The sequence below is a fragment of the Xenopus laevis genome, chromosome 7L (assembly GCF_017654675.1).
Source record: "Xenopus laevis strain J_2021 chromosome 7L, Xenopus_laevis_v10.1, whole genome shotgun sequence".
Classification (NCBI taxonomy): Eukaryota; Metazoa; Chordata; class Amphibia; order Anura; family Pipidae; genus Xenopus; species Xenopus laevis.
The window spans coordinates 42,123,494-42,145,999 of NC_054383.1; the positions used below are offsets into that span (position 1 = coordinate 42,123,494).

General features: G+C 39.1%; 1 protein-coding gene across 1 annotated transcript in view; it reads left to right on the top strand.

Moving 5' to 3' along the window:
* Positions 1-12,809: 12,809 nt before the first annotated feature.
* Positions 12,810-22,506, top strand: part of usp54.L (ubiquitin specific peptidase 54 L homeolog) — a 77,081-nt gene continuing 67,384 nt past the window's right edge. Inside the window, exon 1 of the mRNA XM_018225426.2 lies at positions 12,810-13,556. The gene's annotated coding sequence lies outside the window, so the exon portion shown is untranslated. The remainder of the gene's footprint in view (positions 13,557-22,506) is intronic.

Below are 22,506 nucleotides of genomic sequence, written 5' to 3' on the forward strand. Positions count from 1 at the left end.
CCACTTTGAGGTATATCTGCTTGAAGGAATTGATGTACTGCTTGACTACAATGCCTTATGGGAGTCACATCCACATAAGTGGTTATAACATATTTATTCAATAACAATTTTTTTGTGTATACAGTGACGTTGTAGTAAACTATTTACAATGCTTTCTTTTTTATGTATTATTATTACCACCTCTGGATTATTAGTGTTTTCTATAGAATCAGGGCCGGATTTACATAGCGGACGCCTCTAGGCCCACTCCCATTTGTCGCCCCTGTCCCCTCCCCTTTATTCGTGCAAATTTTCATGGAGATTGTATCTCCTGTGCATCCCCAGTGTTTTTGAACCAATGTGGGTGTGGTTGGGCAGCATGCCCCCCCCCTAAAATCCTGCCACCCTAGGCCCGGGCCTAGGTGGCCTTCCCACAAATCCGGGCCTGTATAGAATATTGATAGAGAATACTGCTAAGACTCACCACAGGTCTTCTTCGCATTGCAGGCTGCCCAAAGACATGATATCGGGTGCTGGAGTCCCTTGGAGTCCCACGCCGTATTGAATCACAAGAGAGCAGCATGGAATTTCCGCACCCCCGAAAGCAGTTAAAATCCAAAACTTTAAACCAAAAGTTTTTGGATTTGAACTGCTTTCGGTGTGTGGAAACTCCATTCTCCTCTCTTGTATTAGTGTTTTCTGCCTTGTATTGTTTGACACCTGTTTGACACCAGTTTCATTCCATACCACTTTCTTTGCAGTATAGGGACTTCATTAACATATTACTGTGGATTAGCAGTCCATTGTCAGTGTATAAAATCCAGTTTCGTTCTAGCCCTAGAATAACAATAGGTGGAAAAGTCTTTTTGTATTTTTTAAGCAAGGAAAAAACACTGAATACATTTTAACTGCTTTTAAAATATAAAATGTATTTTATACATTACTATCTATATATAAAAACTGGCTTAACACCAGTTTTTTTTTATTTGCACTTTTCTCTAGTTTTAACAGGATAAATCAGGCAATGTCATGTCATGGTTTTAAGTAAAAACGTTGCACAAATCATACCTGACTGGATATAATATCTCATGAAATAATTGACATGGTACTGCACCAATCAACTCAGAGATGAGATATATTAGTTGATAATGCATGGGTTATTTTGTATCCACCATTAGTAAATGGTCCCAGAGTGTGAGAATGGAGTTCACTAGGGGGGAACTTTAGCAGCTTTCGTTTCATTTGAACTGACAGCTTGTGTACTGTGGTAATCTCTGCTTTCATTCTCTAATAAATATGCCCTATGGCCAAAATATATAATATATATATATATATATATATATATATATATATATATATATATATATACACCATAAAATCATTACCACCAAATTCACAAATGTCTTTAATTCAGTTTTAAAAGTTTTTAAACCACCTTATGGCAAAATGTCATTGTCAATCTGTGCTTACCATTGCATCCATTTTGGAACACCTACACTTTTGAGCCCAAAGCCCCATTTTTCTATAGCTGTGCTTCAACATGTTTTACCTTAATTGCTTCCAATCCACATCAGGCACACATACCTCCCAACATTTTGTAAGAAGAAAGAGGAACAAAAAGATTTGGTGTGCGGAGCGTGGCAAAAATTTTTCGACCATGCCCATTTTTGTGGCCACACCCCTAATTACCATGTTCATTTTACAAAATTTGGCAGGTTATGAAAGTTTGAACACATTTCTGTGGTTTTTATGTGTTATTACAGGTTTGCTAATGAAGGTGAATTGCCCTTTAAGCTGTGAGTCTAAGTTTTTCCAAGAGACCTGCTTATCTTACAAAGAAGATAATTGCCAAAAGCCAATTTAGTTAGAAACTTGGCTGTTCAGTGCAGGAGATCAAAGAGAAAGTTGGGACATTTCAGTAACAAACCCAGGACTGCGAGCTGAGTTGTCAAAATTGGGACTGTCACGCTCAAAACGGGACAGTTGGGAGGTATGGGCACATCTCCTCTTTGTGGATGCAATGATACTGACATTAAAGGGAAAAATGCTGAACTTTGTACACTGCACTTGTGGTAAGTAAATGACTCTGTATGTGTCAAATGCCTCCACCATCTAAGGTCTGTAGTCTAAATAATTTAGTCTAAGAAAGGGAGGGCATATTATTACAGATACTAGCCACAAAAAAACATTTCAGAAATAAATAATTTCCTGGCCATTATATATTAGGATACACCCTACAATAACCAAAAAATAATGGGTGCAAAAAAAACTAAGAAATCAAAAGAAAATATGTTCTAGAATTGTTTAGTAAAACTGAGAGAATGCTGAACCCCGATGCAATACCACCTTAACCTGATTATCTTTGCTGATCTCAAAGATGTCTGCAAATCTAATCCATTAAAATCTCCACAACTGCTACCCAGTTGATGACTGCTGCATTGTAGAATGAGATTTATTCTCATTCTCAGCTGACTGACCTAGCCACTAACAAGCCTTTAGAAATCAAAATTGTTATCCATTCAAAAGCAGCTTGTCCTTTACTAGTTCCTGTCAGAACAGCAAGCAATCTTTCAGTCTTTCTGGAGGACTCATTTAAACATAAATATTGTTTGGCTGCCTTGACTTGATCAATTCAAATCTCTCAAAAGGTCTTGTTTGGCTTAAATGGCTGAATAAAAAAATGTCATGATGCAAACGCAGACATAACCTTAGAAAGGAATTAAGGGGCAGATTCATTAAGGGTCGAATTTCGAAGTTAAAAATACTTCGAAATTCGACCCTCGAATTGAAATCCTTCGACTTCGAATATCGAAGTCGAAGGATTTAGCGCTAATCCTGCGATCAAACGATCGAAGGATTTTTAGAAACTTGGCTGAACTATAGGGAGGGGCTTAATTATTAAGCGCCACGAAAGTGCGTGTTAGTAATTTTAATTTGATTCTAGAGGAAATTGGGAGCCAGTGAAGGGACATGCATATGGGAGCAGCTGATGTTGAGCAGCAGAATAGATGAATAAGTCTAGCGGCTGCATTTAGAACAGATTGGAGTTGTGAAAGGTGACTTGTTGGAATACCTGCGAGGAGTAGGTTGCAGTAATCAAGGCGGGAGATGACGAGAGACTGAATCACTGTTTGAGTTGATTCTGAACTGAGATATAGTCATATTTGGGCAATGTTGCGCAGTTGAATGCGGCAAGATTTTGCAAGTGTTTGAATGTGTGGTGAAAAAGACAAATGTGAGTTTAGGAGACAAAAAGGAACACCAAGAGCCCCAATAGTGTAATATGTTTTAACAAGGAGTAATGGTAGAGTAAACAAGTTAATACTCACAAACCAGGGTTACCGCTAGGCAACCACTGTATAGGCAGGTGGGGAAATTATCCTGACCCCACTCAGGAATAAGAAGTCGCTCTCTGTAAAAGAAGAAAGTGGGGATGATACCCCTCCACTCGGGGTGGACTCGATATGGTAGTAAAACAAAACAGAGGCGCCAAAAGGATAAAAATAGCTAAAAGCACTTAAAAACCCAATGGGTAATTCAGAGGAGGTAGTAATAAACTTACCTCCTCCAAGCAGACACCAACAAAAGTGGTAATTTTCAATAGTAGTTTATTCACAAAACTGTATTGCAACGCGTTTCGCAGGCATTTCCTGCTTCATCAGGCAATATGGAGCGGGAGCAAAAACCAACAGTGTCTTTGTATAAACACACCAGGCGCCTGGTGTGTTTATACAAAGACACTGTTGGTTTTTGCTCCCGCTCCATATTGCCTGATGAAGCAGGAAATGCCTGCGAAACGCGTTGCAATACAGTTTTGTGAATAAACTACTATTGAAAATTACCACTTTTGTTGGTGTCTGCTTGGAGGAGGTAAGTTTATTACTACCTCCTCTGAATTACCCATTGGGTTTTTAAGTGCTTTTAGCTATTTTTATCCTTTTGGCGCCTCTGTTTTGTTTTACTACCAGATGTGAGTTTAGGATAACTCCTAGGCAGCGTGCCTGTGTGGTGGAATGAAAGTGGTGTTGTTTACTGTGAGTGAAATCTGAGGGACAGGGGAAGATCTTGGAGGAAATATAATGAGTTCTGTTTTTGAAAGGTTTAGTTTCAGGTGGCGCTATGACATCCAAGAGGAGACAGCAGAAAGGCAGTCTGTGACTTGGGAAAGGACAGAATTAGAAAGATCGGGAGTAGACAAGTAGAGTTGGGTGTCAACAGCATAAAGGTGGTACTGAAGTCCAAACGACTGAATATGTTTTCCTAGTGAAGTTGTATAGAGCGACAACAGCAGAGGGCCTAGAATAGAGCATTGAGGAACTCCGACAGAGAGAGGGAACCTAGTAGAAGTAGAGTTAGAGAAGGCAGCATTAAAGGAAATGTCAGACAGATAAGATGTAAACCATGAAAGAGCAGTGTCACGAATGCCAGCTGAGTGTAGAATGTCTAGGAGGAGTGTGTGGTCAACTGTGTCAAAGGCTGCAGAGAGATTTAAAAGGATTAGTATGGAATAGTGACCTTTAGACTTTGCCAGTAGAAGATCATTGGTCACTTTGGTGAGTGCAGTTTCAGTTGAGTATGTTGGGCGGAAGCCAGATTGCAGGGGGTCGAGGAGGGAGCTGTGAGTCAGGTGCTGGATCAGGCGTTTGTAAACAAGCCTTTTTTAGTAATTTGGATGCGAATGGAAGAAGGGAAACAGGACGATAATTAGAGGGAGAGATGGGATCAAGGGAAGGTTTTTTGAGGATAGGAGTGATTAGTGCTTGTTTGTATAATGATGGAAAAGTACCAGTAGAGAGTGAAGTAGAGAGGTTAAATAGGTGGGTAAGTGCAGGAGATAGTGTATCAGAGATTGGATAAAGGAGACGAGAGGGTATGGATAGATACTTTCAGTGGTTCAAAAGGAGGAAAAGACAAAGGGCTTTAACTGATTTTGACCACTCTGTATGATGAGTTGGCTGCTGTTTAAAATTGCTGCTTTAAGAAATTGTTTTTACAAACTCTCACTATGGGAGCATGCATCTTATCATGCAAAGACAAAGTTCTCAAAATCAAAGGTAAGTTCCATGAAGTAGAAAGATAGCCCAGCCAGCCTTTGCCTCTCAGCCCCCATAACATCAAGGCAAACAATAATGGTTCTGGGTGATGAAGAGGTCCCTAAAGTAGAAAGTCTGACCTCCGAGACAAGAGAGAAGGATCATCCTTCAAAAGCCTTAAAAGAAGAGGAAACCACGGAGCCCAGATGGGGCAAAGGCAATTACTTACATCTCATCCTGAAGAATTTTCAGTAATACTGCCAAAAGCAGAAGACACTGGGGGTCATTTATCAACACTGGGCAAATTTGCCCATGGGCAGTAACCCATGGCAACCAATCAGATTGCTGAATTCATTGTTCTACTTGCAGGTGGCTTCAGAAAGCTAAGCACTGATTGGTTGCTATAGGTAACTGCCCAGGTGCAAATTTGCCCAGTGTTGATAAATGAGCCCCACAGAGTCAAAGCGTAAGCCAGAAGAAACGTCTAACTCTGTTAAATGTTGCCTGCGAGTTTTACTGTGTTTTAGAACAACTGAGGTATCAGAGTGTTATTTGGTTTTGTCATAAGATCTATGCTTGCATTTTTCCATCTATCCATCAAATAATGAAAAAACATTGAGTTGCTATTTGTGTTTACATAAGACACTCCTGTTCAGAATGTCTTCTTGTTGAAACTACAGACTGAAAACATAAACTGCTGTCAGGGATTTTAGATTATTTTCTGCTCAGCTCAGAATAGTTTGCCTCTTAAAGTGAGTGAGGCAGTCCTTGGGGCAAATTCACTAAAAGGGAAACTTTCGCCAGCGACTGCTTCGACACACTTCACACTACTTCACTAGCCGTAAATACGCTAATTCACTAAAATGCAAAACTTTGTTAGTACTCTTATGCTTAGGTCAATTTGAATAGGGCAGGTACATAAAAGTTGTATGGATGTCTTTCTTGGTGATGTTGGTGCAAATGCTTGAAGTGGCCACTTTTTATTACAAATGTCCAAGGAACCATAATAAAGACAGAAGAGATCCTCTAATGCCCTACACATGAACCCACCCTAAAACAAATGTGGCATGCCCCTGAAATGTCTGGAAAAAAATCTTAACACAAAATCTTTAATAGTTGGACTTTTGAAGGCAATCCCACTTTTTTTCAATCTAAAAACTCTAAAAATATGAGTTTTCTAGTGAAAAAATTTCTACATTCTTGAAATTTTAACATTTGGATTTTAATAAATAACGCCCCAAATGTATTCTATTTAATTTGCATTTAAAACCTCCATTTTCTTACCATACTGTAACAATCTTTGTAATTTACTCTAAAAATATACTTTTGGATCATTATTAAATTTTTGATAGTTACCTTGATTCTGTAATTGTTCCATAATATGTGATTCATAATAATCCCTATTCAGCACAACGATGGATCCACCTTTGTATAAATTATATCTTTTACCCTTTAGTTGATTGTGTTCACTTTTATCAGCCAATGTTTTGAGACCATTCATTATCAGGTCATAAACCCTGCATTACCAGCAGGGTTAAAAATGGGACTTCACTCTTAAATCTGTATGTGTGATTCTTTCAGTATTAATATCATTGGTCTGGATCGACACTTGACAGTTAAATATCCATTAAAAAAGTCACCACATGTGTAAAGGCCCTTATAGAATCATTTATAAAAATTGCATAGTGTTAAAATGGATGCGCAATTGGTCACATTTATACACTATTCATCTTTTGTTTCTGTGGCTTGTACTACACAATAAAAAATGTTTTGAAAGTTAGTTAGCTTTTACATTTTCTTCTTGTGAGTGAAGTAAATGTATTCTGGATTCTACAAGCTGCTTCATTCAAAGCTTTTTTGTTGTTGTTGTTGTTACAGCCAAGGTCTATGCTATTGTTCCATCTTTAATTAGAGTTAATGGATGAGGTCTAAGTTGTGTGAGCAACCAGTGCAGCAGAATCCTGCAACTTTGAAGATTACCATGTGCTTATATGTATACAAAACATGTATAGAAAATATAATGAATTATTTTAATACATAAGGTATACTCACTGAATTCAAAGAGAACATGCAGGGTAGTGCAGCTTCAGAGCAGATTGTGTTTAGATATTATATGACATTAATAAAAAAAAAAAAAGAAAATATAGTGACTTTTGCCAATGGTTTTCTGCATAATTTGGGCTTGTTATGATAAAAACTCAGCTGTGTGTATACAGCTCCATCATGACCAGAATAACATTTGTGTCTGCATACCAATACCAAGCCAGCAATCTTTGTTTTTTGGAAGAGTTCCAGAAATTGCCAAAAGTCACATGACATTCTTCAGGGAACAAATAAATATGAACCATTTAAGGTTTATGAATAGCACAAAAAAATGAAGTTTGTCTTGATTTTGCTGTGCAGAATTTGTTGCATGCTGACAAATAGTTTTTAAATGTTCTTTATAAAGGAATTATCACATTAACAAGATAACTTGGGGAACATTAAGGAGATTTATGGGAAATAATAGGCATTTTAATGCAGGGCAGAATCAGCAAGAATCATTCTGCCCTATCCTGTATGCCGCCATCATTGAATATAGCAAATATTGATTTGTGTGTGTTCAGTGTTGCTGTCTGCTTCTGTGTACATATCAAAACAGCAAAATGAAATCAATTAACATTGCTGTGAATCACTAGTATCTTTATTATACTAATTTTCAGCAGCACTGTGTACAGTTATTCTGGCACAGTGAATAACTTCTTTAAGTAGTTACAACTACATTTGACTTCAGAAAGCTGATGCACAAAGATATTAAGGGCAGTGGTACATGGAGCAACTAGGTGTCTTGCAGTCTATATTATTTAGTAGCCTAAACACACAAGACCTAATTCAGACTCCATTGCCCTCTATCACTCATGTAAATAATAACCAATCTCTGCAAAGAGCTGCATAGCTGTTCTGCTGTGCCATATTACGGTTTATAGTAATAATAAAATGGCTGTCTATACAGTAGTCATTTATATACTTACGTAGTCATTTTAAAGGGACAAATGAATGCATGTTCCCTCTATTTATTTGTGGGCCTTCTGTGCAAAATTGATCATTAGCATGTTCTTTTTAGAAATTGTATGGTCAGAGTGGTAAGTGGGTCTTGGTAAGTATTGCACTATGTATGTGCAACCTTAAGACCTTGGCAGGTGTCAAATTCCTCAAAGGCCCATTTAATAGCCAACAATTCTCTATTTCCGATGTCATAGAAAATTTCTTAGAGAAAAATGCACAGGGATGAATTTTGTTGGTAATTGGATGCCTTTGAGAAAGGACTGCCCCTGCCCCAACTTCAGAAGCATCTACCTCTACTATAAAAGGAAGTGCAGTGTCGGGGTGTCGAAGAATGGGGGCAGAACTGAATTCCTTTTTGAGGAAGTCAAAAGCTTGTACAGCTCCGGGGTGCCAAATGCTGGGGTCAGCACCCTTCTTAGTAAAATCAGTAATGGGGGCCACAATCAGGGAATTTTTTTTAATAAACTGACGATAATAGTTAGCAAACCCTAGGAACCTTTGAGTTGCACGCAACGATTGGGGTTGGGTCTAATCCAGTACAGCTCTCACTTTGCTTGAATCCATCTCAAGACCCTTGCTGGAAATATTAAACCCCAAAAACTGAACTGAAGTAACCTCAAAGATGCATTTCTCCAGTTTTGCATAACGATTATCCTCCCTGAGTCTGCACAGAACCTCAAGAACATGATTTCTATGTTCAAGTTTGAGGAGAAATTTAAAATATCATCAAGATAGACCACTACGAATACCCCCAGCAGGTCCCGAAAGATGTCATTGACAAATTCTTGGAACACTGTGGGTGCGTTACAGAGACCAAAGGGCATTACAAGATATCCGTAGTGGCCCTTCCTGGTGTTAAATGCAGTTTTCCACTCATCCCCCTCCCTAATGCATATGAGGTTATATGCGCCCCTAAAATCAAGCTTGGAATAGATCTTAGCACCCGTAACTTGGTCAAATAGTTCAGAAATTTAAGGGAGGGGATAGCGTTTTTTTTATGGTGATCTTATTGAGACCCCTATAATCTATACAGGGGCGCCACCATCTTTTTTCTAATTTGGCAGGCAGAGAATAAACATAGTCAGGCAGGCAAGGGTCAAACCAGGAAGACAATCAGAGGGTTAAGCAGGGGTAGTTAGAATTCAGGCAAGGGTCAGGATCCAGAGGTCAGAATAGTCATATTCTGGCTATTAAATAAATCGGATGCAATCTGTACTATCGATATTTTATGTGTTGATTTCAGTGCTTTAGACCAATCTTCAGTAGACCATGTCAAGTTAAAGTCCTTTTCCCACGCTTACATATAGGAAGTAGAGGAAGTTGATGGAACTTCAATTAACATGGAATATATAGTAGAAATTACCCTTGGTCTGGGAAACATTTTTGCAAAGATTCTCCAGTAAAGATCCTGTAAGAGACGGTTTTTGTTGTGATTGAGAAAAGTAAAAATGAGAGAGTTGAGAGTACCGTAAAAACTCTCTGGGATGAATTGCTAATGTCTCTTTTAAAGTGGTCCAAGATTTGATACCAATAATAGACAGTAAATCATATAGTTTAGTAAAATGTAGAGAGATCCACCAATGAAAGTCACTATGATTCAACCCAGGGGGAAAATATGGATTAGCTATCAGAGCTTGCTTGTTAACATTTTTTACGCCAAAATGTAAGTGGTAATGGGGTAATGTAATAAAACATCTTAAAGGGGTTGTTCACCTTTCAAACACTTTTTTTCAATGCAGTTGTTTTTAGATTGTTCACCAAAAATAAAGACTTTTTTCAATTACTGACCATTATTTATTTTTTACAGTTTTTGCAACATCTAAGTTTAAAGTTGAATGTTCGTGTCTCTGGTGTTTAAGTCTGGCAGCTCAGTAATTCAGGCGCAGACTCTAAACTGTTTTGCAACATTGAGTTGATACATTTCTCAGCAGCATCTTTTGAGTATTAGCAACTATTGTATCAATTCTGACAGCTGCCTGTAATGAAACTGGGAGATTTTGCTCAGCAGCGACAAAGATAAGAAATGTATCAACTAACTGTATCCATTTAGAACAGTTTACAGGGTCGGCAACCCCCCTCCCAGAGTTGCTTCAGAAGGTGAAAAATGACACTTTACACTTAAATATTAGAAAAACGTTCACACATAAAAAATGTAAAGTCTTTGGAAAAAGTCGTTATTTTTGGTGATCTAGCTGAAAACACCACCCCTTTAAGTAACCCCTAGCAACCACTTTGATGTGTGTTTTTAAACTGCTGACCAGCTAATATTATCTGAGGTTGCTTGCTATGGGTTACTAAGCAAAAATTATTTTTGGGTATGAAGATTCTCATATATCCAAGCATTGATATACACCACTCATTTCACCACTCATCAGAGTGGCTTCTTCGGTTCAACTGAAGTCTTTTGGATGAGTGGTGAAACGTTTTTCAAAAAAACTCTTAAGTGTCCAGTTGCCTTTGACTTAATTCTGTTAGATTCTATATATCCCATAGGTGTTAAGGAGAAGGAGGAGGTATCTGCACTGTACAGCCTAAAGATGCAGTTTAACTGGTGAAATTGCTTTTCACAAGTTGGGGGTACGATGGCTTCAATAAATAAAAAAAAACTGGCATTTAGACAATTGTGAATATTTAATTTAATGGTTTTCTGGCATAAACAAACAATGTACTCCAACTTTTGTGAATTCTCACCTGGATCAAACTTTGCAGGTATTGCTATGCTTCCCAAATTTCCTGGTTGCTTATGTTATCTTGTGGTATACAGTATATCCTTGCTCCATCACAGTAGAAGACATGGGACATTTTGGGACTTTACGCATAATATTAAAAATGTATCCATTGTTTACTTCAGTGGTGTGGGATCAGGGGTACCAAGAGTTGCAAGTGCAGCTGTAGAGGGACAACTGGAATTCTGGAGCTTGACTTTCAGCTCAAGGGAGAAATAGCAAAGGCAGGATGAACAGCTAGGGGTGAACTATTTAGATAATGTGATGAGATTGATTGCAACTGGGGAGTAAAACTAAATAAAATAAATGTGATGGTGGAACAAGGATGAGTTTAGGGAGGAAGGCCAAGAGAAATCAGTGTTAAAGCTTTCAAGGCCAAAATAACTAAAAGGAGAAAAAAAGAAGCACAGTGAAAGTGGAAAGAAAGGGGAAGAGTGAGGTGAAAGTAAAAGGTGAAAATAGAGTAGTAAAACAGATGTACCAGGGCAATACATGATTTGGCCACTTTATTATTCTGCTTGTTCAGATCGATAATCCAAATGATAGGATCAGTAACAAGTAAAACACTTCTTATCTGCCACTGAACTTGTGCTCACAACACAACATGGTGCATCAGCATATGCAATTTCCAAGCCGGTCTGATTAACAAACCAACATCTATAGTACATATATATTTAGATCAGGATTGTCCAGCTAGCATACACAAACTCATGTGCATTTTATACCATATTATCACTACATGCATGGTCAACTTTTAGTGATGCTATGACATTGAAGGCCCAGCATTTCTGTTGCAAGAACACAGCTATTGTGTTCAGGTGCTGAAGTACTGCTCCTACTACGCTGGGGGAGCAGTCTGGCACATGTATAGAGGATTAAGCTAGGCAGGTGGGCACATGGAAGTGGCAGTCAACAAATGTTGGCATTTTACTGTAACCAAGGTGGTAGGGCCCTGTAACCAACACCTGCCACTAACAGATGGTTAGCCTGTTGCCCCCTTAGCAGGTCCGGACTGAGAATTAAAACAGGCCCTGGCATTTCAGGCCCAATCAGCCCACACAGAGGCCCAAACAGCCCCGGTCAGCCCACTAAATACTGACTTTCTATGGCACCTTATAGCAGCCTCTCTGGCATTTGTACAGATTTCCAGTCCGGGCCTGCCCCTTAGTGTCTACTTGCACGCCATTGACTTCCAGGTACAAAATATGATTCTATCACAACATATTGAACAGGTTTGCGACTACCACAATGATCCAGCAAACAAATGCGAAGAAAGCACACTGGCACACAAGTCTGTGATTGCGGGTGAAGACCCTTTGGGGCGTGCCCCGAAACTAGGGATGCACCAAATCCAGGATTTGGTTTGGGATTCGGCCGAACCGAATCCTAATTTGCATATGCAAATTAGGGGTGGGGAGGGAAATCGCATGACTTTTTGTCACAAAACAAGGAAGTAAAAAATTCTTCCCCTTCCCACCCCTAATTTACATATGCTAATTAGGGTTCGGATTCAGATCGGCCGTTTACTATTGTTCCAGCATTGTGTTTTTATCCTGTAATTTGGCTCTTCTTTTGCAGAAAATACCATTGCTGTGTCTGTATTAACAAGATGCCTCCTTTGCCCCTTGGTAGGGTTGCCACCTGGCCGGTAAAAATGATGGTTGATCCCAATGTTATTAAGCGTCAAGCCTTATGAGCAGATTCAGTGAGATGAGTCGCCCCAGCGACAAGTCGCCTCTTCTTCGGGGCGACAATCTACCTGAACTGCCTTCCCCCTGCCTCCGCCAGCTAAAATTCCCTATGGCAATGCACGCGGCGCTTCGTTTTCCGAAGTCACCCGAAGTTGCCTCACGAGAAAACTTCGGGCGACTTCGGAAAACGAAGCGCCGCGTGTGCATTGCTGCAGTTGATTTTCATTTTAGCCGGTGGAAGGCAGTTCGGGGAGATTGTCGTACCCATGAAGAAGGGATTTGTCGCTGGGGCGACTCATCTCCCTGAATCTACTCGTGTGGACTGACCCTTATAGGGAAAAAAAATATATCTATAGGAAGGTTTGTATTTTTTCCAGAAAAGGTGGCAACCCTACCCCTTGGTGAGGTGCTGGACCAGCTTCCTCATGCATTATCACCAGATAAAAAATGCTGTAAATTGTGGGTTGAAAATCTGGTACCAACATGTTGCTCCTGTCGCATTTTAAGAGTTGTTTTATTGCTTTTTTTCTCTCCTCAACATGAACCTGTTCTTCAAAATACATCAATAGGTAAATGCCATGTGGAAAGTCGCTCCCATTACGCAGGTTCAGCACGAGGGCATTATGAGGCTTGAGGCAGCAGAGTCCATTTTATGTGTGTGTGTGAGTAAAGCAGTGGGCATGTGGTTGCACCGAGCTACCATTAGTGCGTGCATGAGTGCTATCGTCACTGCCTGCAGGATTCGCTCCAGCATTGACCTGCATTTCCAGCTGTATACCCAGCCCACTTCCCCACTAAGCCGCAGCTTTCCCTCAAACTGGAAGCGGTCGCGGACTGAACCAAGGGTTTTCTGGAACGCCAAAGCTGGTCCTTTAAGAAAAACAATGACCTGTGTGTGGGAGGAGGGGCCGCATCCTGAGAATCAGGTGCATGTCTGAAGGGATGATGTCATCTTCCTAACAAGACCTGCCCGGGAGGGACGAGGGGGGAAAACATACGGATGCAGAGCGAGCTATTTCCTTAATTGCATTGTTCCAGATGGGAGGATGCACGGGACGCACAGGGGACCGCCTGCACTTGCTGTGAGTATCACTAGCGACAATTGTGCCTCTGTGCAGCACATTCGTAGCAAGGCAGTTTCAAGGTGACACACTGTCCCTTGTTATAGGTTAAAAAAAACAGCAGGTAGGCAGATGTGCTGTGTCGACGTCATTATTTACTTCCCAAATGTTTGCTTGTAGATCAACGTCACTGTCATTAACCCTGTCTGCACCACGAGGGCCCAACACTGCAGCACTGTGACCTGCTTGCACGACTCTCTTTAATCCCCCCCCCCCCCTCTGTGTGAGGTGAGGCTTCACATGGCCATATTATAATTAGGATTATTCCATCATGTTTACATCCTGTCATTTTTATGGTTAACACTACTTAGGCCACTGTGTTATGATGGCAGTGTTGTCCCTGCACCACAAATGACATGGACATCAATACCATCTGCCATTTTTCTATAACATTTTATTTATTTAGTAGAAGTGCAGCATATTTATATACATTATATATCTACACTGAAGATTTATTCTTGATCTGGGCCCGTGTTATGATTGAATCAGCAAAAAAGCCTTTGCCTATTTTTAGTAAAATTGATTATTTTTGCTGTAAATGTGATATTTAGAAAAGACCATTTCAGGGCTGGCAGTTGCTCGATACACGGAATGAGAACAGTTTGTTGCAAATCAAGGCTTTTCCATCAGATGCATTGGGCCTGGTTTGTTTATATTTAGTCCTGGTTAATCTTGATATCTTTTTAGCACTCATAATGGTAACAATTAATTGTAGAATATATTAAATATAAATGTATGCCTATGCATTTAGCATAGGAAAGCTATTCGTATTCTGAAGGCTTACACTCAACTCGGGAAAAGCAGAATCAACATGGACGCGGGCTGCTGTTACATAAGCTGTGTACGTCGGAAAGCAGTGCATTAGCAAGCCGTTGGCTGCAAGTAACCTCCCTGGCTTTTAATGTTACAGGGGGTTGAGGCTTCTGCATGTGAGTGTCAAAGAATAAAATATTTATGTTCTGACTCCTGCGGAAATCATTCAGTGGCATCCACCCTCTAGGGATAACTTTGATGCTGTTATATTCCATTTTCACTGTGTTTTCCACTGGCTGCATTTGTATTATGATTCTTCAGACCATCATCACACACATAACCTATGGAATGTTATTTTGCTAGGATACATTTTTCTCTATGCAGTTGGTCAGGTATTGTAGCTATTAAAGACTGCAAATGTTTTTTGTTTTAAAGGAGCATTTCTGAAATTAGCATAATTGCAGTAATTGTTTAAGTAATAATATACTAGTAATAACTACTATGGGACCTGTTATCCAGAATCCTCAGGACTTGGAATTTTCCGGAAAATGGATCTCTCTGTAATTTGGATCTTCATACCTTAAGCCTACTAGAAAATCATTTAAACATTAAATAAACCCTATTCTGTTGGTTTTGCTTCCAATAAGGATCAAGTACAAGGTCCTGTTTTATTATTACAAAGACAAGGGAGATCATTTTTAAAAATTTGGATTATTTGGATAAAATGGAGACTATGGGAGACTGCCTTTGCATAATTCAGAGCTTTCTGCGGGTTTCCAGATAATGGATCCCAAACATGTGTTAGCATATGAATTTCTATAAACCATAACAAATGCAAGACAAAGAGTACCATGTATGTTCAAATAGAACAGGAAGATATGTTAAACATTATTGAATGCTTAGTAATCTCAGATATACATAGTGTTAACAGTGTGAACCCATGTAATAATGTGCTCAATCTCTGCACTGATTAAAATGAGTCCCACAATACATCTAATTGTTGTGCTCATCCAGTATAATATAACATCAACGATTCCACTGTTTCTATTCCATCCTAGTTTAAATATTAATGCCTCAGTGTAGCAAGTTGAATCAGTAGAGTGTTTTTAAAGGGGGTTTTCACCTTTAAATTAAAGAGGTTGTTCACCTTTGATTTAACTTTTAGTATATTCTGATAAAATTTGCAATTTTTTTTTATTTTTTATTTGTGTTTTTTGAGTTATTTAGCTTTTTATTCAGCACCTCTCCAGTTTACAGTTTTCTGCAATGTGGTTGCTAGGGTCTAAAGTACCCTATCAACCATGCATTGATTCGAATAAGAGACTGGAATATGAATAGGAAAGTACCTGAATAGAAAGATGAGTAAAAAAAATAAAGTAGAACAATTGAAAAGTTGCATAGAACTGGCCATTCTATGATATACTAAAAGTTAACTTAAAGGTGAACCACCCCTTTAACTTTTAGTATAATATAGAAAGCAGTATTCTGCTGCAATTTGCAATTGGTTTTATTGTTTTTTATTTGTAATTTTTGAGTTATTTAGCTTTTTATTTAGAAGTTCTCAATTTCAGCAATGTGGTTGCTAGGGTCCAGATCGCCATAGCAACTATGCACTGATATGAATAAGAGACTGGAATATGAGTAGGCAAGGGCCTGAATAGAAAGATGAGTAATTAAAAGTAGCAATAACAATACATTTGTAGTCTTACAGAGCACTTGTTTTTTAGATGAGGACAGTGACCACCATTTGTATTCTGGAAAGAGTCAGGCAGAAGGCAAATAATCAAAACTATAAAATAAAAAAAATGAAGACCAATTGAAAAGTTGGCTAGAATTAGTCTTTCTATAACATACTAAAAGTTAACTTAAACGTGAACCACCCATTTAATACTGAACATCAATTATCAGTGGTACCACTGACCTTGCATAATGTAACAATGAATGGATGTAAGTTTTGTTATGTTTTGGGTAGCCGAGGATGAGGAGAGTATAACAGTGCTTTATTAGCAGGCTCTCATGCAGCCATTACACAACAGGAACTTTCACTTTTAAGCTGTCAGGAAGTATGCACAGTAACAGTGACATCTACAGGCCATTTGTATAAACACCACATATTCCCCCTATAGTAGGAAAGCATTTGGACAACTATAATAAACAGCAACAATTAAACAGTATGCATTTTAAAACAATATTATACATTCTTCACATAACAAAGTCCTTGGTCCATGCAGGTAGTTTTCTGATTCTCTCAGTACTCCTTGTAGGTTCACATTCTTCAGGCCTATTGCAGTTGATATCAGGAGTAGGAAAATGTCCTTCATCAAATGGAGCTTCATATCTAACGGGAGCAAGACAACTTGAATTCCATATGCGTCCATCACACAGTTCATATGTGTATGGACCTAGCTTGCGTCTCACTTCGAGTGGTGTAGTAAATTTAGATTGTCCTTGTTTCAGTATTCCTGGTTTCTTAATTCTGACTAAAGATTCAGGCTGAAAGTGCACTTCTCTTCAGTATAAGCCTTGCATTTGGCTTGTTGACGTTTCACAATGTCAGCAGTAGATGATTTTGTAGGCACAGTACTTTGTGGAAGTTTGATGTCTGCAACATGTAACTTGGTGCGCATCTGTCTGCCTTGTAATAATTCAGCTGGAGATGATTGGGTTGTTGCATGGCACGTTGCTCTGTAGTTATGTAGGAACTTTATTGTAAATACTTTCCAAGATTTCCCAGTAATATTTGCTGTCTGTAGTGCTTCTTTCAGACTTCTGTTTAATCGCTCGATTTCTCCATTTGCTTGTGGGTAATACACTGAAGATTTCCTATACACAATATTCCTCTCAGAAAGAATTCAAACTCATATGAGACAAACTGTGGTCTGTTGTCTGATATTAACTCCTTTGGATTACCTTCTCTGCTGAAGACTGTAGACAGAAATGTTATTACTGTAGCTGATGTTATATGAGAAACAAATGCAATTTCAGGCCATTTACTGCAATAGTCTATCAAGGTTATAGCAAATCTGCAGTCTATAGGAGCATCTATAAAAGGACCCACAATGTCAATAGCAAGTTTTTCCCATGCTGAATCAGGAAATGGTACTGGTTTTACATCTGGTCTCAACTTAACTTTGTGTACAAAGTTCTTTGCACAACCCAGTGAAGTGTTGCTTTGTGGTGAAATTTTAGACACTGACTGTGTGGAAGTCACTGACTGGTGCTGTTGTAATGAGACCATCAAATAATTGTAGGTTTAATGCAGCAAAGAGATCCCTTCCAAGTATAGCAGTATCCTTATTCACAATGTAAAAGTCACATTTTGCAGTATTTGATTCAAATTGTACAGTCACTGGCAAGCAACCAAGTACAGGGATTGGATCCTTTAAGTAACTGACCAGTTTCAGGGCAGGCGCGCCAAGCGGATCTTTTGCAAAGTATTTCAAGAAAATATCCTTTGGTAGTATAGAAACAGCTGAACCTGTATCAAGCATCAGGTTAATGGAGTGTCCCTTGTCAGCAGAAGCAGTACTGACACTGACAGTGCATATAAACTTGTCTGAAATAAATGTACCAGCTTTATCCACACATAATACTGTAACATTTGTAGTAGTGACTTCATGAACATCTTTAGCAGATCTTAGCAAAATGTCCTACTTTTGTGCATTTGCGGCACCGTTTAGCTTTTGCAGGACATGTAACATGATTTGCATTGTGTTGTGTTGAACCACAGCAAACGCAGTATTTTTTATTTGTATTTGCTGTATGGTTTTGCAGTGTAGGTGAATCTCTTTCCTTAGCACTGTATTTTGCCTGTGACTGTGCATTATTAGGCCACAGTGTTGAATTCACAATCTGTACATTCCCAGCAGTTCCCTGACTGAGAGTTCTAGCCTCTGCCACTGCTGTTTCAATTTGGCTAGCAACTGTAATAGCCTTTGCAAGGGTTAAATCCTGCTCTAGGAGCAGTCTTTCTCTAATGCGAGGTGAGTTTTTTTCACTATTTGATCTCGCATTTCATCCCAAACTCACAGGTAACAACCAGCTCTCTTAAAGCTGCTACAAATTGTTCTGTGGATTCGCCACTACGTTGTCCACGTTGACGGAATTTATATCTTTCAGCAACCACATTTATTCTTGGCACGAAAAAGTTCTTTATAGCAGCATACCTCCCAACTGTATCTTTTTCGGAGGGACAGTCCCTCTTTTGACAGCTCAACCTGCCGTCCCTCATTTGTACTGGAAAGTCCCTATTTTCTCTGCACTGAACAGCCAGAAAAAGAAACAAAGTTTCTCACTATTGGCTTTTAGAAGAGAGCACTGAACAGCTAACAGTTGCAAATAAGATACTTTGTAACAATTTTGAGACACAAAAAAACCAGTTTAGATAAGGAAAAATAGTTTCAAACTTTCATAACCTGCCAAATTTTGTAAAATGAACATGGTAATTGGCCACAGAAAGGGGCATGGTCAAAATTTTGCTGCGCTATGTGCGAAAAAATTTTTTGTCCCTCTTTTTACTTCCAAAATGTTGGGAGGTATGTAGCAGTAAGAGCAGTTTCATAAGTATCATCAGGTAATGGTAATGTATAGAATATCCGCTGTCCCTCTGCTCCCAGGTAGTGAATAAGTAAAGCATGCTTTTTAGCAGCAGAAATCTCCCCTTGGTCAGCAGCAATAATGTAATTTTCAAAAATACGGATCCAAGCAGAAAAAGGTATGGTAGGCTCACCAGGCTTTGGAAGAAAAGCTGCAGGCTGCTGCAGAGGTAGAAGATCCATCTTGTCGTCAATCTGTTATGTTTTGGGTAGCCAAGGATGAGTAGAGTATAACAGTGCTTTATTAGCAGGCTCTCACGCAGCCATTACACAACAGTAAATTTCACTTTTAAGCTGTCAGGAAGTATGCACAGTAACAGTGACATCTACAGGCCATTTGTATAAACACCACAAGTTTGTTCTTTTGTCAATATGTTGATGAGAGGTAAAGTTGTAGCTTGCACCCAGGATGGCATAGCAATAGTGGAATGAGTTTTTTTTTTTCCATATAATATTGGATAAGCACAAAAATCAAGTAGACTCTATGGTTAATTGTATCAGTTAACCTTCCCATATGTTTTTGGAGTGTTGGAGAAATCCCATGCAGACACTGGTAGAATGTACTCAGAATGTACTGTAGTGCTCAGACTAAAAGCAAACTCAGGACAACCGAGATGCAAGACAGAAGGGCTAACCATCAGGCCACTGTGCTGCCTCAAAGTAGGGTCAGTACAACTATGTTCAGTTATATACTTATATTCATAGCATTTGGCAGCTGCAGCGTGTATTAAAAAGGGGGGAACTGATAAGTAATTTATTCACTTAATTTTTATTATATAGTTGTCCTGTTTGGAATTTAAACTATTATTTCAGTGCCAAGGTCCCAGGTACCCAAGCAACCAGCTAATGATTTGAATGATATACTGAAAATGACCATTTGTAATCAGTTTTCATTTTATTTTATCATTTATGGTTTTTGGGTTGTTTAGATTATTATTCAGCAGCTCTCCAGCTTGGATGCTAGGGTCCAAATTACCCTAGCAATCATGCATTGATTTGAATAAGACTTGAATATGAACAGGAGAGGGCCTGAATAGAAAGATGAATAATAATATGTAGCAATAACAATAAATGTGTAGCCTTGCATAAAGAGCCAGAAGAAGAAGACAAATAATTAAAAAAACTATATAAAAGAAAAAAAATGAAGGCCAACTGGAAAGTTGCTTAGAATTAAACATTCTATAACATACTAAAAGTTAACTTAAAGGTGAACTACTCCTAATATTAGTAAGTGCATCCAGTGACTTCTGTTAAGCTTGGATGTGAGTCTAGAATGTGAAATTTAACACTCAGCCGTACTTGCATGCCACAATTTAATGCAACTGGCCAAGTCAGATAGTGCTGCTAACTGTCTGGTACCCTGGTACCAGTGGTTATTGGAAGAAAGAAAATGAAAGCGAGAGGGAAAAGTACAGGAAGGGAAGTATAGTTTTCCCCCATGCTGAATACTGTAAATCCAACCTTTTGGCTTCCCTGGGCCACATTGGAAAAATACAAATTGTCTGGGGCCACACATGAAATACACACACTTTTGATTTGTAAAAGTAAAGAAAATACACAGAAAAGAACTACAATACCAGTTGGATAACCAGATGATGCTATACACTGGAATATGGGACACCTGGATATTAAATAGACGTATTATATTATTATGACGTTTCCTCAGGAACTGAGCGTTTCAAGCTGGGCCACATTCATATCCATCCTGGGCCACAGGTTGAACACCCTTGCTATAAGTAAAACTATCAATTTTAGAACAATCACAGGAATAGTAAAATTACTGACAGCTGTTTAACAGTAATGCATTATTAAATAACAACCTATAAGTTCATTTTCCTAGTGTAATTTAATTAAAACACACACAGGATAGGCACCACATAGTCACTGATTTACAATAAGGACAATGGCACACGGGAAGAAGGGTGACAAATCCACTGAAAAATGACATCCCCTTCTCTAACATCTGAATCATCGTAAGTAAATTACATTACTTGTGGTGATTTGGCTTAATTGCAGGGAAATGTATGCTTTCGTGTTTTCCCCCCAGTTAAGCCAAATCTCTGTAAGTAATGTAATTTACTTGCGGTGAGTCAGATGCTGCCAAAGGGGATGACTTTTTCAGGGGACTTTTTTTCAGGTGGCGACAAATCTTCCCATGTACCATTGCCCTAAAGGTGGGTACTTACACACTGTTTAATCAGATGTGTCTGTATTGCTACCCTGGCTAATGATATGATAAAGGTTCTGAAAGTAGCCAACTTTAATATTTCACTCAAATTTGAACATGCAATCCAACCTAAGATTATTCTTTATTGGAAGCAAAACAATCCTATTGGGTTTATTTAATGTTTAAAGGATATTTTTCGTATACTTAAGGTATTGATATACAAATTACAGAAAGATGCCTTATCCGGAAAACCCAAGGTCCGGAGCATTCTGGATAACAACATGTTCAATACCTGTATACTATCCTGCATTTAGCTAAATACCAGGGATGCATTCAACCACACCTTGGGCGTTATTTATAAACACTGGGCAAATTTGCACCTGGGCAGTAACCCATAGCAACCAATCAGTGATGAGCTTTTTTTCAGCCAGCTGTAGGGTGAACACTAAAAGCAATCATCTGATTGGTAGCTATGGGTTACTGCCCAGGTGCAAATTTGCCCAGCATTTATAATTAACCCCCCTTATCTTTAGTTCAGTCTCAACAACATTTTCTAAATGCTGTTTGAATGTGTAGGTATGCTTATGGATAATGTATATTCACAAATGTATACTTTTCAGGACAAGCTTTCCACCCCTAAAAGGATTTTGTTAGGTGAGAGGGAAATGTGGATAAGCTAATGGCTGCTGTGCCAGATGAAAGAAGTACGATACCAGTCATACTCATCAACAGTTTACAATATGTGTTCAGTTGAGCCCATTGTTTAAAGTGTTGTGGTGAGCTTTACAATATTCTTTAGATGTACTATGTTGTGACTTCCCCTGCGCTCTTTAAGGATGGCTCCATCCTTTATCTCGGCTAGTTCTGTTGGCAGTGAGTCAGAAAGGAAAGGAGACATACTGCACTATGGATTAAGGCTTCTTGCAGGCCGAGAAGAAGTGGAACCACTCAATTGACCCACTCTGCTGTCTGCACAGACACTGCGTCGTCCTGTGTTCATTAGGTGCATGGAGTTGACTTTGGTGCAAAAATACATAATCGTGCTTTTCTGTGCTGAAATTGATTTATTGTGTTAGCATTAATGCCAACACAATACCTGTGCAGACACTGTTGGCTTAGGTTTGCCTGTTTTTCAGCCTGAATTACACAGGCTGATAAGTAGTGATGTGCTGGTTGAGAAACACTCGACCCGACCCCCTAGAACCCACACCCAACCCTAATCCGCTGTGTGTTCCGATTTATTTACCTGACCCACCGTGACGTTACAGAAGAGGGTGGGCACACCAGTGCACGAGTATATAAAAGGGAGCACATCCGGTGGAAGTGGGGCACTAGGAGGTTGTGGGTTTACCTGCGGTTCGGGTCAACAGACAATTATAGTTTTGTCCTTGCAAAC